Genomic DNA, 15,394 nt, shown 5'->3' on the forward strand with positions numbered 1-15,394 from the left:
TCCCGAAAATCACTTAAACGCGCATTACTCATTATCAAAGATATCGATATAAAATTTGGTACAAGTGTTGATCTTATATACAGAAATATTACAATGAAAGTTTTTTTGGATCGGTCCATAATTGGGCATAGCTCCTATACAAGGTTCCCTTCCGAAAATCATAAAAAACGCACATAACTCATAACCAAATATTGATATCCATACATTTATCAAAAATATTGCTCTTATATACATAAATTCACTATAAAATTGTTTTACGATCGGTCCATATTTGGTCATAGCTCTCATACTAGGTCTAGAAAATCACTTAGAATCACAATATTTATTACCAAGTAATGATACAGAATTCTGAAATTTTGTCTTTATATACATAATTGGACATAGCTCCCATACAAAGTCCTTTTACGAAAATCTCTTAAACGCACATTACTTATTACCAAATTAAGCTATTGATACGTAATTTGACAAAAATATTAGTTTTGTATACTTCTATTTCTATATTAGTTTTGTATACTTCCTATTTTAGGGGGAGGACCCTAAAAGCGCTTTAACTGTATTTAAAGAGCATTATCAATTTGTGTTGAACAATATTTTGTGTAGAACATAATTATATATGTATTTGTCTTTTGAAAATCTCTAAATCTTTCACACACATACATACAAATTATATGCAAATTACTAAATTTATAATGTTCAATAAATCTTGGAATTGTAATAGATTTAACTTTTGAGATTTTTTCTATTAAAGACATGAGAAAACTTATTTCTACAAATATTTGATTAATTAGAAAATTAATAACATAAAAGTAGCTGGTGGAGGGTACTTAAGATTTGGCACAGCCGAATATAGCACTCTAACTTGTTGTACGTCTGATGTATTTTTCTGTATTTTACTTTGAGGTACTTAAATAAATACTTACATTCTATGGATACATATTATACATACATGTATGTATGTGGAACATCTTTGGCATAATATATTTACACATTTGTTAAGAAAATGAGAAAAAATATTTTTAATTTAATATCTAAGGAATAACCTCAAAAATAATTGGTTACAGAAATGTTTTATGAAACATATACATACATGTAATTTTATAATACATTTGAATTCTATAAAATTTTAGGAAAAACTACACATTTATATGCTTCAATAATATATTGGGCTTCTCCGAACAAAATGTATAATAATATTATGTAACCTCAACCAGGTTCTGTAAACGTTGCTAAATGTTCTACTCATTGAAACATATTTAAGATCTCAGGAGGCAGTAACAGCCGAAGTTTTTATAACTTTAGGCGAAGTTAACAAAAGCGGTTATAGGACATGTCATCAATGTATAATGGACACACTGGAAGGCTATAGACAATCATCGGACGAACTCATCAGATACTGAATATGTCGAAAACTTTGATATGCTGATCCCAGAAAGAATATCTTGATTAAGTGGAACTTTACAGATAATGCCCTTATGAATACATTGTTGCAATGATTGTTTTAAATTAGGTGACAAAGTTAGCCTGGAGTTCTTAACTTAAGTCCAGTAAAAAGAAATAACCACTGTTTACCCAATCATAACTCAAGCTTTTAATCAGAAATCTGAGCAATACCGGAAAAAGTAAATTGGATTAAATTGAATATAGCACCGATAAAACTTAATATATTGTAACGTGCAGTTACAAATCACAAACCTGTACCTCTATATTTATTTTTCTTTATTAATACTCTTTATACTAACTGCACTAATTAATATTTTCAGTAGTAATTATATACACCATACAAAGTGTTATAATTCCCAACTATTATCTGCAGCCATATCGGAACCTTAAAATACCGCGTTTTTAAAGCTGTGAAAATAATTCTACCGATCTATCCAATTAGCCATTTTCTAAAAATATATTATGCAACAAATTATATACCAAAACAAATGGCAACTATAATGCAACAAAAAGATATATAAACGACTGCTATAACATGAAAACTATAAAAGATATTTGCAACCATATCGGAGCCTTAAATTACCGCATTTCCAAACCTGTACCAATAAATATACCGATCTATCCAATTTTTGAAAAAATTCATTATGCCACAAATTGTACACCAAAACAAAGTGCAACTGTAATTCTTTAAAATGATGCATAAACGATTGTCCTGGCATGAAAACTGTCAAAGTTATTTGCAACCATATCGGAACTTCAAATTACCGCCTTTTTAAACCTGGGAAAATAATTCTACCGATCAATCAAATTGACCAATTTGTAAAAACACACATTATGCTACAAATGATATACCATATTAAAGTGGAGCCTTAAATTACCGCATCGTCGGCAATAGGGTTGGGTCTTGAACTTAACATAAGATGTAAACAAAAACTACATAGCAATACATATTTTATGCATGCGAATAAAAGAAATAAACTAAACTTCAAGTAAGGGAACGACGGAAAGCTAAAACCTAAACAAACCAAAATTTTAAACTATGCGGTTCATTGCATCTGAGTAGTGTCTGTTGCCACTAGGTGGAAAATGCAACATCAAGCCCATCCCTACCATGATCATCTACAAATATTTCCAAAACGATTTTGCCTGATGATCCCTAATAAAATGTTTCGCTAACTAGCTAGGTTTTGCCTTGTGAATCAAAAACAAGAAGAAAACTGCTAGTTCATTATATCTATTTTATTCAAGACATAGATCGATGTGATTTTAGAAAACATGTAAATTTTATATATTCATCTATTAAGAATAGTATGTTTGAAATATTCTCCTTTTAAAAAAATTTAAATAATTCATTAATATGAAGATTTGCTTAATATATAAAAATACAACAATAATAAGAAATTTTAAAACCAAATTAGAAGCAAAATTTATAGTAACATTAATGAAAAGAAGTATAGACAAATTTATCAAAAGTTATAGCAAATTGTAACATTATTAATAGAACGTTCATAGAAAAATTTATAGTAAAATTTATAGTAATAGTAAAATTTATAGTAATAGTAAAATTTATAGTAATAGTAAAATTTATAGATAAATTTTATAGTAAAATTTTTAGAAGAATTTATAGTAAAATTTTTAGAAAAATGTATAGCAAAATTTATGGAAAAATTAATTAGAAAATTAATAATAAAAAAATATGTAAAACATTTATAATTAGTTAACTTTTTATCAAAACAAATTGTATAACAAAAATTAACAGAATCAAATTGAGCTTTACACTCTGTATTATAATTACGAAAAAGAAGAAAAAAGACTCGAAAAAAATCAAGTTGATGTAGGTCAGTTATTGAAATATTAAAAATAAACAGACGTACAGAAGCGCAGAAACAAGATTTTTAAGGGGGCTGATTTATTATCTAGCAAATTAAACAAAAACTTACAGAATATTACTACTTAAATTCTGCTAATCCAAAATATTCAATACGAAAATTATCATTTCGTTTCGTACACTCACTTATTTATTATATTTTTATAGATTTTAAGAATTTTAAAATTATTTTTTTTTTCTATTTTTACTTTCTTATGTAATTCTTCTTCTTAACATTTTTTTTTATATCCACACAGCACCAATTTATTTACATCTCTTTTAATAATATGATATTTTTGTTTTAACTTAATTTAGAAATCTTCACTAGTTTTAGAATTTTATTTTAATATTTTTTCATATTTTTTTCCCGTTTTAAATATAATTAATATATTTTTTTAACATAAAGCAGGTTCTTTTGTATTGTACGTAGTGAAAATAACTAAATGATAAATAAATATAATGACACTTACGGTTGTCGCATTAAATCCATCGATGAATGGCCATTCAGCAATTTCTGGATAGTAGGTGGGAAAGAGACAAAATAAAATTTGATTTGTGGTGTGATCAATTCTCAATTTTGGAATTCTTCTTCTACTTATTCTGTATTACATCTATGACAAAAAGTTAGCAACATGTTTCCAAAATTACTAGCAACATTATGTAATGTTCCTAGCAAACAACTTTGGAACCGTTTCTACTACCAATGTTCCTTAACCCGGAGTTTTATAGAAAGAATGTCTCAATTTGATGCTGTTGATTTATAAGAATATTAGATGATAATGATGAATATAAAAAAAATGTGTATTGTTAATTTAGCCGGACATTTTTGAGAATTTATGTTGATGATGTGTTTGAATAATTGCTGTTAGTTGATATAGCTATATTAGTTGCTATATTCGTTCTTCCTCACGATTTTAATATTCTGTCATGGTAAATTTTCGAGGATTAAAGCGAGGTGTTGATGAAAAACTCTGATTTGGCTAGAATTTCAGAACCCAAAGCTCCTTATCCAATAGGTTCTCAAAGATATTTTCTGGCGCTGAATATTATTTCTATGCTAGTTTAAAGTGTTTTAGATTTTTGGTGTTTGGAGCATAGATTTTAAACCAATTCAAGAAATTTATATATGGTGCCAAATCTATAGAAAAATTGGACTTTATTAAAAAATATTGGATTTATATTAAAATTTACCCGTAAGGATGTGGCACCAAGGATTAGGGTGAAAAATTTAATTTGGTCCTTTGACGCTGGATTATATTCCAGAATTTTTATAGTTTTGGGAAGTAAAAATGTTGGTTTACACAATAATTTTTAAAATATTATTGAAAATGTGTTGGAATAATATAACTTTGTGTTTAATCACACTTTTTTTTCGCAAACTTTAATAATTTTTATGACTTTCTCACTCAAAATTTTATTGGTTATGAAACGTGTTTTTACCTCATAAGGGTTTTTATATGATCAGCAATATATTAATTAAAATTGCTTAATAAAAATATGCGCCAAATACAAATGTATATAAAAGTAACTAGTTACCAACACATATTAAATTCAATTTATTTGTCGCCAGTGGTGAGAATTTAAAGATTTTAATCCAATATTGCCAGATAAAAAAATTCATTTTAGCGATTTTTCAATCTTTAACTTTTTTTGTTTTAACAATGGTTTTCCTAATGAGAAGAAAATTTAGTTAAATTCGAAAATAGAATTTTTGTGTATTATACTTTGTTGGGTCTCAGATGAGTATTTCTTGGTGTTACACACGGAATGACAAAGTTATATATACCCTCTATCACCACTGATGGTGGTGGAGGGTATAAAAATTGTAAGAGAAAAATTTTATCATGCAAATTTTTTTCTATGACAAAGATTTATATCCATAGTCTATGTATTTGGAACAAACACACACATGCTCGCATTTGCATAAAAGATAAATTTACAAATGATATATGCCAAATAATGTTACTTTTAAACTTTGTCTCTCTTTTCAGAAACACCACAACATCTGGAGGTCTATTTATAATATTGTTGTTGTATGTCTATAAAGAATATAATACAAATGAAAGGGAAATTTAAAATAAGCTAAAAATAAATGCTTTTAAGGTAAAATTTTCCATTAAACTTGAACCATAGACAATTTTAAATGAGCTTTAAAATTGAATTGAGTTCAGTGGTAGTAGGATTTTTGACATTCGATAAACAAATAATGTCACAGCAATCAAATCAATGTTTATGGGTTTTTATTTCGTATTTTCTGTTTTTGAATTAGATTTAAGTGAATGGTAGATTTATAGGTGAACTTTGTAGACTTAGAGCGAAATCATATTGTCATTAAATTAAAACTTTTGTGAAGAATAATATTATTTAAGGGATAATAATGGTTTTGTAGAGAATTTGATTTAAGAACTTGTTTGTATAATTTTGTTAAAAAAAATAGTAAAAATTAAAACAATTCAGATATTAAGAGAAAAATATTGGAACATATGATATTGCCAATAACTTTAATAACCCATTCTACACGTTTTCAAAAGAGTTTTTCAGAAAGTTGGTACTACACTAGTCCCTAATTTTGTGCGTATACTTGTCATATATTATTGTTGGATTGTTATATCACTCATACGTAATGTGAATGCTTTAAATTATTTATAATTCTGACAATTATATTTTAAAACATTTCTAGCTATGTATACAATTTTTAGTAAAACAAATTTTTGTTTATTAAATTATTTAATTTACAATTTGTAAATAAATTTAGCTTTAATTAGCTAAAGAAATTTTAGCTACTACTCCATTATTCAGCTACAAAATATAAACAATTATGTTTATATGTATGTCGTTATTATTATGCTCCTGGATGTGTTCACGCTTTTCGTGAATTGTGATGCCAAACATATATTACTGAACACATGATCAATCAATGAATAGATCTGTTTACTTAAAAAAAAACCATCAATAATCCTGACAACTCAACAGCAGCAGTGACAAATAAGACAAAACTACATGAATAGTGTTATAACCAATAATATAAATGGGTTAAGCATGTTTGTGACGAATTTCACCGCTATTGATGCATTTCTAAGCAAGTTATGAACGATAAAGTTATTTTCTGAAGGGGACTTTATATGGGGGTAGGGTCATTTATTTACTGATCCTTATAAAATTCTACGAAGAGATTTATGTTTCCGTAAAACATGTTTGTGCCATAAAACATTTTTGTGCCGAATTACACTGCTATTAATGCTTCTGTTAGTCAGATATGGGCGATGAAGTCATTTTCTGAAGGTGGCCTTATATAGGGGCTATCGTGGACCGATATTGCCCATTTTCAATACCAAATACACTGCATCAACTATATGTATCTGTGCAAAATTTCAGCTCACTAGCTACTACCGTTCGGACTCTATCGTGTTTTCAACAGACAGACAGATGGACAGACGGACGGACATGCCTAGATCGTTTTAGAATCTAATAAGGACCCAGAATATATATACTTTTATGCGTCTTAGATGAAAATTTCAATGTGTTACAATATATCGCCCATCTTTTTTGATGGTGGGTATAAAAACATTTTTAATGTCGGCTCTCATACTCTTCGGCTTAATCTGTTGTAATGAACCTACTTTTGTATGTGTGCTTAAATGTGTTCCACTGCTTTATTTATCTATTCGATTATATGAATATGTTCATTTAGTGTCAGTCATTTTTTGTATGAGCAAATGGGTATTAAACATAGTATTACTATGTTTGTTTGTATTTATTGGCCTTCGAATGACTACTTTTATCACTACAATTGCAAATCTATCTGAGAACGTTCAATATTACCAACTTACAGCTAGTAATAAGACGACCAAAGGTTTACCTAAACTCTAGTTGAAAGATAAGGGGGTTAGGTCCACAATGTGCCAAACCATAGAACATTTGTTAGAGAAATTTATATTGTTTTGATATTGAGATTTAAAAAATATAAAAAAACAATATAGAAATATAAAACAATAACGGTTTTAAAACAGATTTTGACAGGACACTATGGGATCCTGGTTAGTAATGAACGCAGCTGGACAGACGGGTAGTAAAATATATTTAATTTCATTAATTTACTAAATCGATTTAAATTCTATACTACATATTACACTCACCCACACGTATTCTATAATAAACTCATCAAATATTTAGTGCATTTAGTTTGCAGTTCTGGAGAATGTTTGATTATATAGTGTGTGTGTGTATTTGTGCCTAGTAATTGTAAAATTATAATGCCAACATTTTGTGTTAAACCACACATTATGCTGTAACTTGAGTTCAGACACACTTCCTTTACATTACGATATCACAATGTAGTGTGCTGCACAGTGTTTTGCAAAATTTAAATAATATCTCTGCAGGACATTTTTAACATAACTATGTATAACAAGTAAGAGTGTTATATTCGACTATACCCCGTATGCGAAATTTTGTGGCATTTGCTTCATTAATAACGAATTTGTGAATGTTTAAATCTTTTTACACGGAATACGTGAAATCGTTGACAGATTTTGTCCAGAATATATATACTTTATGGAATTTGTGAACAATATTTCAACGTGTTACAAAATCAATATATCCCCCATCTTTGATGGTGGGTATAAAAATCGCCACCTGGGTATTCTTTATTGAAGTCACTCAGCATCGCGTGGTATATTGTCTCGAATTTTCCCAATAAATGAAAGTAGGCCGCCAGTGCAGGTTTTCACACAAAACACTTCAATATTCTTGTTCCTTTCACATCACCGTAATGAAAATGTTCTCTTTGTATGGATGTTAGGATGAAACTACGTGTGTATAATACACAAACACATATGTATATAGTATTTGTATTTAACTATATAAAAAAGATATACAGAGGTATGTATGTGTTAGACTACTCTAGTTTGTTAGTATACGAACGTATCTCCTAGATGATTGCTTAATATTCTGAAGTCTTTGTTCAATTTATTTGTCGTTGACAAACAACAAGTTGAAACATATTATAATTAAGACACTAGTTGATTGTTCTAAAAAAAAACAAAACAAACATAAAACTTTAGATTACGAAAATTTTAAAAGTTTTTAAATAAAAGAAGATAAATGAACTCAAATTCATATTTAACTTTGGGATGATTTTATATAATAGAGTTAAAGTTGTAGTTCACCTAAGATAAAGTTAAATTTTAATTTTAATGACTGACATTTAAAGAGACTAAAATCTTGTATAAAAGGAATGTGGTTTGATACCATTACCTTAATGAAATACTCAATCTTGATGTTATTGCAATCTTGGAAAAAAGAGGTGATACCCGTATCTCTAGTATGGAGAAACTAAAAACAGGAGATGTCACTTCACTCATCGGATATTCCTTGAAATGATTTGGTAAGGAGTAGAACCATAGAATCTGGTACTACAGGTGGCTGGTTGTCCTCTGGTCAGTCAAATAAGTTTTCTTTGGAATCCACGTAGTTGCTGAGGTCTAAATCCAAATTCGCAGGAAAAATGAGTTGTAGTTCAAAGTAAAGATAAAGTTTTTATTTCGAGATAAATTTCGTGCTATTGCCGATGACAACATATACCCCACAAATCCCCCGGGGCATGTTTCCTTGATGATAAATCCCATCATGGTTTATTGCAATCCGGGGCTATAGAGATGCTACCAGTACCTCTAGTCTGCTGGGACCATAGGTTTAAGGACTAATGTTCGGTCTCTAGGTGCTGTTGCCAATTCAACAGATGCCATCCCATCTGCGTGATAAACGGGATGTTAACCAACTTAGCAGTAATGCCAAATGTGCAAGATTATGATTGTACGCAGTAGCTACACTTTTTTACAATTGCATCTAAGAGAAAAATCATGATAGTTCCTTGACTGGTTCCATTATGTAGACAATTAACATTATTCTAATTCTTTTGTATAACAGGTGGCGTATGATTAATATTTGGTATATTATTTATGTAGGAAATGTTGCATAATTTTGGTTGCGTAATATACAAAAAAGAAAAATGTTAAAAGACTTCTAACGTACAGGAGTCAGTAGTTTCTTGAGAAACTCAAATTAGTCTAGTAAGGTCAGGTGAAATGGTATTTATGCACCGATCCTCATAATATGTGGGAAATAGATTTCGGTTCGTTTAATACTTATTTGTTTCCAAATAATGATTTGTTGTAGTTATTTCTACTTCTTTGAGAGTTATTTTCTTAGTAAATAGTTTCGCAAATACACAAATGCCTTTTTTTTTTTTGTAAAATTTGTAATGGAAATATATCAACGTAAAGCATGAAATTCGTGTTGAAGACTATTGAAATTAAAGACAAATGTAATTCATGCCTAAAAAACTTATAGATAGCTAGTTTTTATTTTGCTTTCACAAAACCATTCACAACATTTTTAGCTTTGAAAACAAAAAACTAAAACATTTTTCATTTATTAACGTAATGTTTAAATTTTTATTTTTAACTAAATACATATTCAATTTTATAATCTATTGCTGACCATTTATTTTCATTGAGATTTAAATAACAAATAACTTACCACAGTTTAACAGACCAATAGAAAATCTCTTAATTGCATTTTATAAAATAGTAAAATCAATTTCAATTCCAAATTAATTATTTATATACATTATTCTTTAATATCTATTTTATTGAGAATGATAATTTATTTGCTACTTATTTTATTACTTATTATACCCTTCACCTTCTTATTTATTTTGTATCTCTGCACACATGTAACACATAACATACACACAAACAAATATAAACTGTAGCAGAGAGAAATATTAACCGTTGTACTGTACTACCAGCGTCCAACTGTATTACCACCCTCAAACACATATGGGTATTACCAAAATATTACAGCTTTATCTCCTTGTTGTGGCCTTATCGACTCCGCTATCTATAAGGATCCGGAATATATATACTTTATAGGGTCGGAAAATTATATTAAAGAAATTACAAATGAAATGACAAACTTATATATACCCTTGTCACGAAGGTGAAGGGTATAATTACTTGCTATTCATAACAGCAATAAGAGCTTTGTTCGAATAAGAGATCAGTAGTTAACCCGCGAATTTGGGTTCAACCAACAGCCACTACGTGGATCCCGAAGGAACCTTAACCAACTGACCAGCCAGGACATAGTCCTGCGGGCAACTGGCCACCCGTAGTACCAGATTATGCGGTGCTCTGGTCAGACCTCTGGCAATCTATGCAAGGACTAAGCCAAGCGGTAGACTGAAACACCAATTTTTCAATCCCGGTCAGATTCTAGGTATTGGGCCCTCTTTATACCCCGGGATTGCAATAACACCTAGGCGGAGGTCCTTGCCAAGGTAACATGCCCCCGGAAGGATTAATGGAAACATGTGAATGACACCTCCATGATGAATTCGACTGTAAATAACATTGCTAGTGGGTTGAAAATTTAATATCGGAAGTTCTTAATATAGCCGTTGTACAACTAGTTCGTCGTACTGCAGGAAATATTGTGCTGATAGTGGTAGTGGTAATTTCAATAAATGTACTATTCGCTAAAACAATGTTAACACTTAAATACAATTAAATTCATTTAAGCCATTTTCTATGTTATTCCTTAGCAGGATTTTATTAGTTAGTCTATCTATCTATCCACTTATCTTTTACTATTTTATATTATTATACATATTTTTATACCTAAATGACTATTTAACAGTCTGCGTTATGTTTCATCAATTGGTATAAATCAGTAGACAAGTGCCATGGTTACTGAACTACAAGGACATACATGGTAAATTGTGCAGTATATAATCATTTAATTTTGTAACTTTAAATCGGTTAGAGTTACAAATATTTAGTCATTTCAAATATTTGTTTTTTTTTGAACCAAAATAGACATATAAATTTTATTTAATTGCGAACTATATCAATTAAATGAAGGTTTACATGGATACATATTCGGACATAGCTTTTTTGACATAGCCATAGCGACTTTGAAAATGATTCTGATTCGATTGATGTACTATAGTATACAGTTAAAGAAGAAACAATTTGATGACGCATAAGTAATGCAGTGCATTACTACTTTTATAGAAGACGCTAATGTTACATATAACCCAGTTCACCTAATTTTTACGGTTGTCAAAAACATTACCTCGGAGCAAGCACAACAAGCAATAGATAAGTATTGTGCATGGTGTAGGCGAAATAACCGACTCATTCCGCATTTATTTCGGATGGACGGACATGATTGAGTTGTCTAAGAATTAAATAAGAACCTAGAGTACATGTATGTACTTTTGTAAGTCTCTGACTAATATTTCGGTGCATTGTACAATTATATGAAAGTGGTTATAAAAACACGAATTTTTCCAGTATACTTTTTTAATAATTTTTTTTTATTCGTCTGCTTCAAGTCAACCCATTTAATACTCATGCATATTAATGCATAAGAAATGTTATCAAAAAAATGGTAAATTTCCATTTCAGTGAATACATATGTTTCTGGACCCGCCTGTTAGATTTGGTGTTGTTATAAAATGTTTGAGTTTTTGTTACAAAAATGACTTGTTGCCAAAAATTATTGGAAGGTTTTCTTATTCAACACTTGTAACATAGATGAAGATGTAAAACGATGAAATACATCTCTCATATATTCTCGAGTATGGTTTTCAAAGTTCTCTTATAATTAACAATTTAAAAAGTAATAAATAAGTAAGAAAGTTGTCTAGCTGACTTTGGGCATCATCTAGCGCTAAACTAGTGATTAATTTACATTACCCTATCATATAATCATTACCAATTTGCCACACCTTTGTTATATAAGTTGAAATAACTTATTAGTTTACCCTCCTATATAGAGTTTCATTTTAAAGCATGAGGTATGATTTTTACACTTGAATAACAAACATTTATTGTAGTATTATGTTTTACATACACAAACTTTGTGTACAACAAACTTGCCCTTTTCATTGTCACATTTTATACCATTTTACACCACTGGAGTGAGAAGCGGTATTATGCGTTTGTTCTGATTTTTGTAATACTTAAAAACATTGGTCCACCTTACAGTTTACCAATCGGCTGAAAATCACTTCATTGGTCGATCAAGATAACTTAATAGAAATTATAACATTTATAAATAATCCACATTTTTAACATATTGAATGATCTAGTGTATCATTCTATACTCGACTATACATTCATAGGAATCTGTTTAATTTATTAAAGTTTTATATAACAAATCTTTATAAAACATTTATTTTATACATCTTTAATAGAATTTAAAGAAAATTTGAAATATGTTGTTACAATAACACCAACTTAATATGAAATAATTTTTAGGAACACTTCTCACTTCTACTACATACATGAGCATATTACTCTTCTGTGGTTATCTTTATTTGTGTTACATTCAACATGATTAAATACTACCTGGAAATAACCTTTAGATACGTTTCTAAAAAGGTCGTTTATTCTTTTTTTTGTGCTTTGCGCATATGTATTAGTTTTCTGTGAATTTTGGTATATATGTTATTTCCCGAAAACCATAAAGCGTTAAACAGGAAATAAAGTCGGTCTTTTTTGGAACATAAAACAACAAGTTGAATATATTTGGTTTTTCTCCATGTGTTTTATGGTGCTGAATGCGTATAAACAAATATGGTTAAAAGGCATCATTTACCATCTTTGATTATTTCAACTAAGTAAATAAAATTACTTCAACTTGGCTGGTTATACAAAATAAATTTAATAGTATATGAAATCATAATATGAATATAAAATGTACATATCTAGGGAAAATATTAGGTGCAATTTTTTAAAGTAAAAATTCTGGGTTGTTATTATGTTCTAAGACAATGTAGTCATGTATCCATATCTGTCTGCCTGTCTGTCTGTCTGTCTGTCTGTCTGTCAGTCTGCCTGTTAAAATCACGATAGAGTCCGAAAAAAAGAGCTAATAGGTTGAAATTTTACTCAAATATTCCCTATAGCTAAGATGAGAAGGTAAAAATTGGCAATATCGGTGCACGTTTATGTATAGCTCCCATACAAGTGGCTTTCCGAAAAACAGTTTTAACAGCTATAACTGTTTTAAAAACGCTAGACTAGCGATAAAAATTTACAGTAATAAGCCATATATTATAATTCTCTCTACCAAATTGAATGAGAATCGGTTCAATATGACTTTAACGCCCATCGCTGGCTTTAAAATACGATTTAAGCGCTGAAATTCGATATAAATAAGTTTTTTACGAGCAAAAACTATATACCAAATTGTATGATGATCGGTCCATAATAAACCATAACCCTAATATAAGGTTTCCTCGGAAAATTACTTTAACTCTCTCTGCTGGCTTGATAACACGATTATAGCACTGAATTCGATACAAATTTCTTTACCAAATGAAATTTGAATAAGTCCATATTTGACCCAACCCCATATATATAAGTCCCATTTCAGACATTGATTCGAAGTTTCCTATAAACCAAAATTTCATGACAATAAAAACCTTATGTATATAGAAGAACATTCGATTTACATACGGTTTGAGGTTGGGTATATAAGAATCGGCACAGTCGAATATAACACACTTATTTGTTAATATTTAAGATCCTCTTGATCTCCCCTGATATACAGAATTATCATTTGGCTGATTTTCAGTGCTTCGCAAACGATCTTCGATCTGGACTTTACACTTTAGTGTAAAGTGTAGCTAAGCTATAGTCTATATAGTTGGGACCGTTGGCTATATTCCAGATTATAATTATAGTATGACTGTAGTTTATATTATATTCTAGTCTACAGTCCAGACAATAGTTCATTATAATTCAAAATAATATTGATGCTAATCTAATGTGTAGTACAGACTCTATTCTAATCTATATTTTAAGCTGTATCCTCTAGTCTATACTCTACTCTATAGTCCAAACTCTCTAAACTGTAGTTTAAATAAAACTCCAGACTATAGTCTAGTTTTCTCTGATTATAGTCTAGACTATAGACTAGTCTATAATCCAGATCAAAGTCCGAAACTAAGTCTATAGTCAAGATTATAGCTCATACATTTACAATAGTCTAAGACATAGTATAAACTATGTACCCTGGCCAATAATCCAGACTGTAGTATAGTTTATAGTACAGATTGTAGTTAGGTCTATACTCTGGACTATAGTTTAGTGAAAATCAAAGTCTATAGTCTAGAATATAGTCCAAAGTAGCTTATCTTATAGTCCAAACTATTGTAAATAATATAGGCTTTATATTTATTATATGGACTTTAATCTAAAGTTCACACTAATCTAGTTGGTCTATAGTTTGTTATACCCAAAAATATTGATCTCTCAATCAATTTAGCTATGTCCATCCGACTTTGTGTCTGTGTGTCCATGTCAAGTTTGTGCTAAATTTTAAATTTACATATTTATTTTACTTTTATCGCTCTAAATTGAATATTTTTTAAAGAGACTAAATAATTTAAAACGATTAATTTAAAATATTATTAAAAAAATTATACTCGTTATACATACTCTATAATGTTCTTGTTTATGTTGTATGTAGACAAATACGTTTAACCTTATAATTGATTTTAGTATTGCGTGACATTTTACAATAAAATCTGTTTACAAATAGGCAACATGTTTGTGTGTAAAGAGAGAAATATACATAAATACATATTTAGTAAAGCCGTCAATTAAATTAAAACAACTCATACGTCCTTTTGAGTTGAAATACCAATTAAATTGAAACGTTCATAATGTTAGAATATAGAAAATTATCCTGAAAAACCTTCACTGCCATATAAGGTGTTAAAATGCTAAAATTTACTTACACAATAGCACTTCAAGGTATTGTCTTAATACGGCGATGTCATTAGAAGCAAGTGATTACCACAAACGGTTACAAATAATCAGAAAAAGTAGTCGTAGTCAAGATAATTGCTATTGAGAGTAGGATTCTATCAGGAGACAACAAAAATATCATCCCCATGATAGAATCTCTTGGGCGATTTATAGTTTTTCCCTATTCAAATCACCAGGGCAAGATGGTATTTTGCTAATGATGTTACAAGTTGCAAAAGAATATACAATCGACTGGCTT

This window comes from Lucilia cuprina, chromosome 5 (genome assembly GCF_022045245.1).
Source record: "Lucilia cuprina isolate Lc7/37 chromosome 5, ASM2204524v1, whole genome shotgun sequence".
NCBI classification, from domain to species: domain Eukaryota; kingdom Metazoa; phylum Arthropoda; class Insecta; order Diptera; family Calliphoridae; genus Lucilia; species Lucilia cuprina.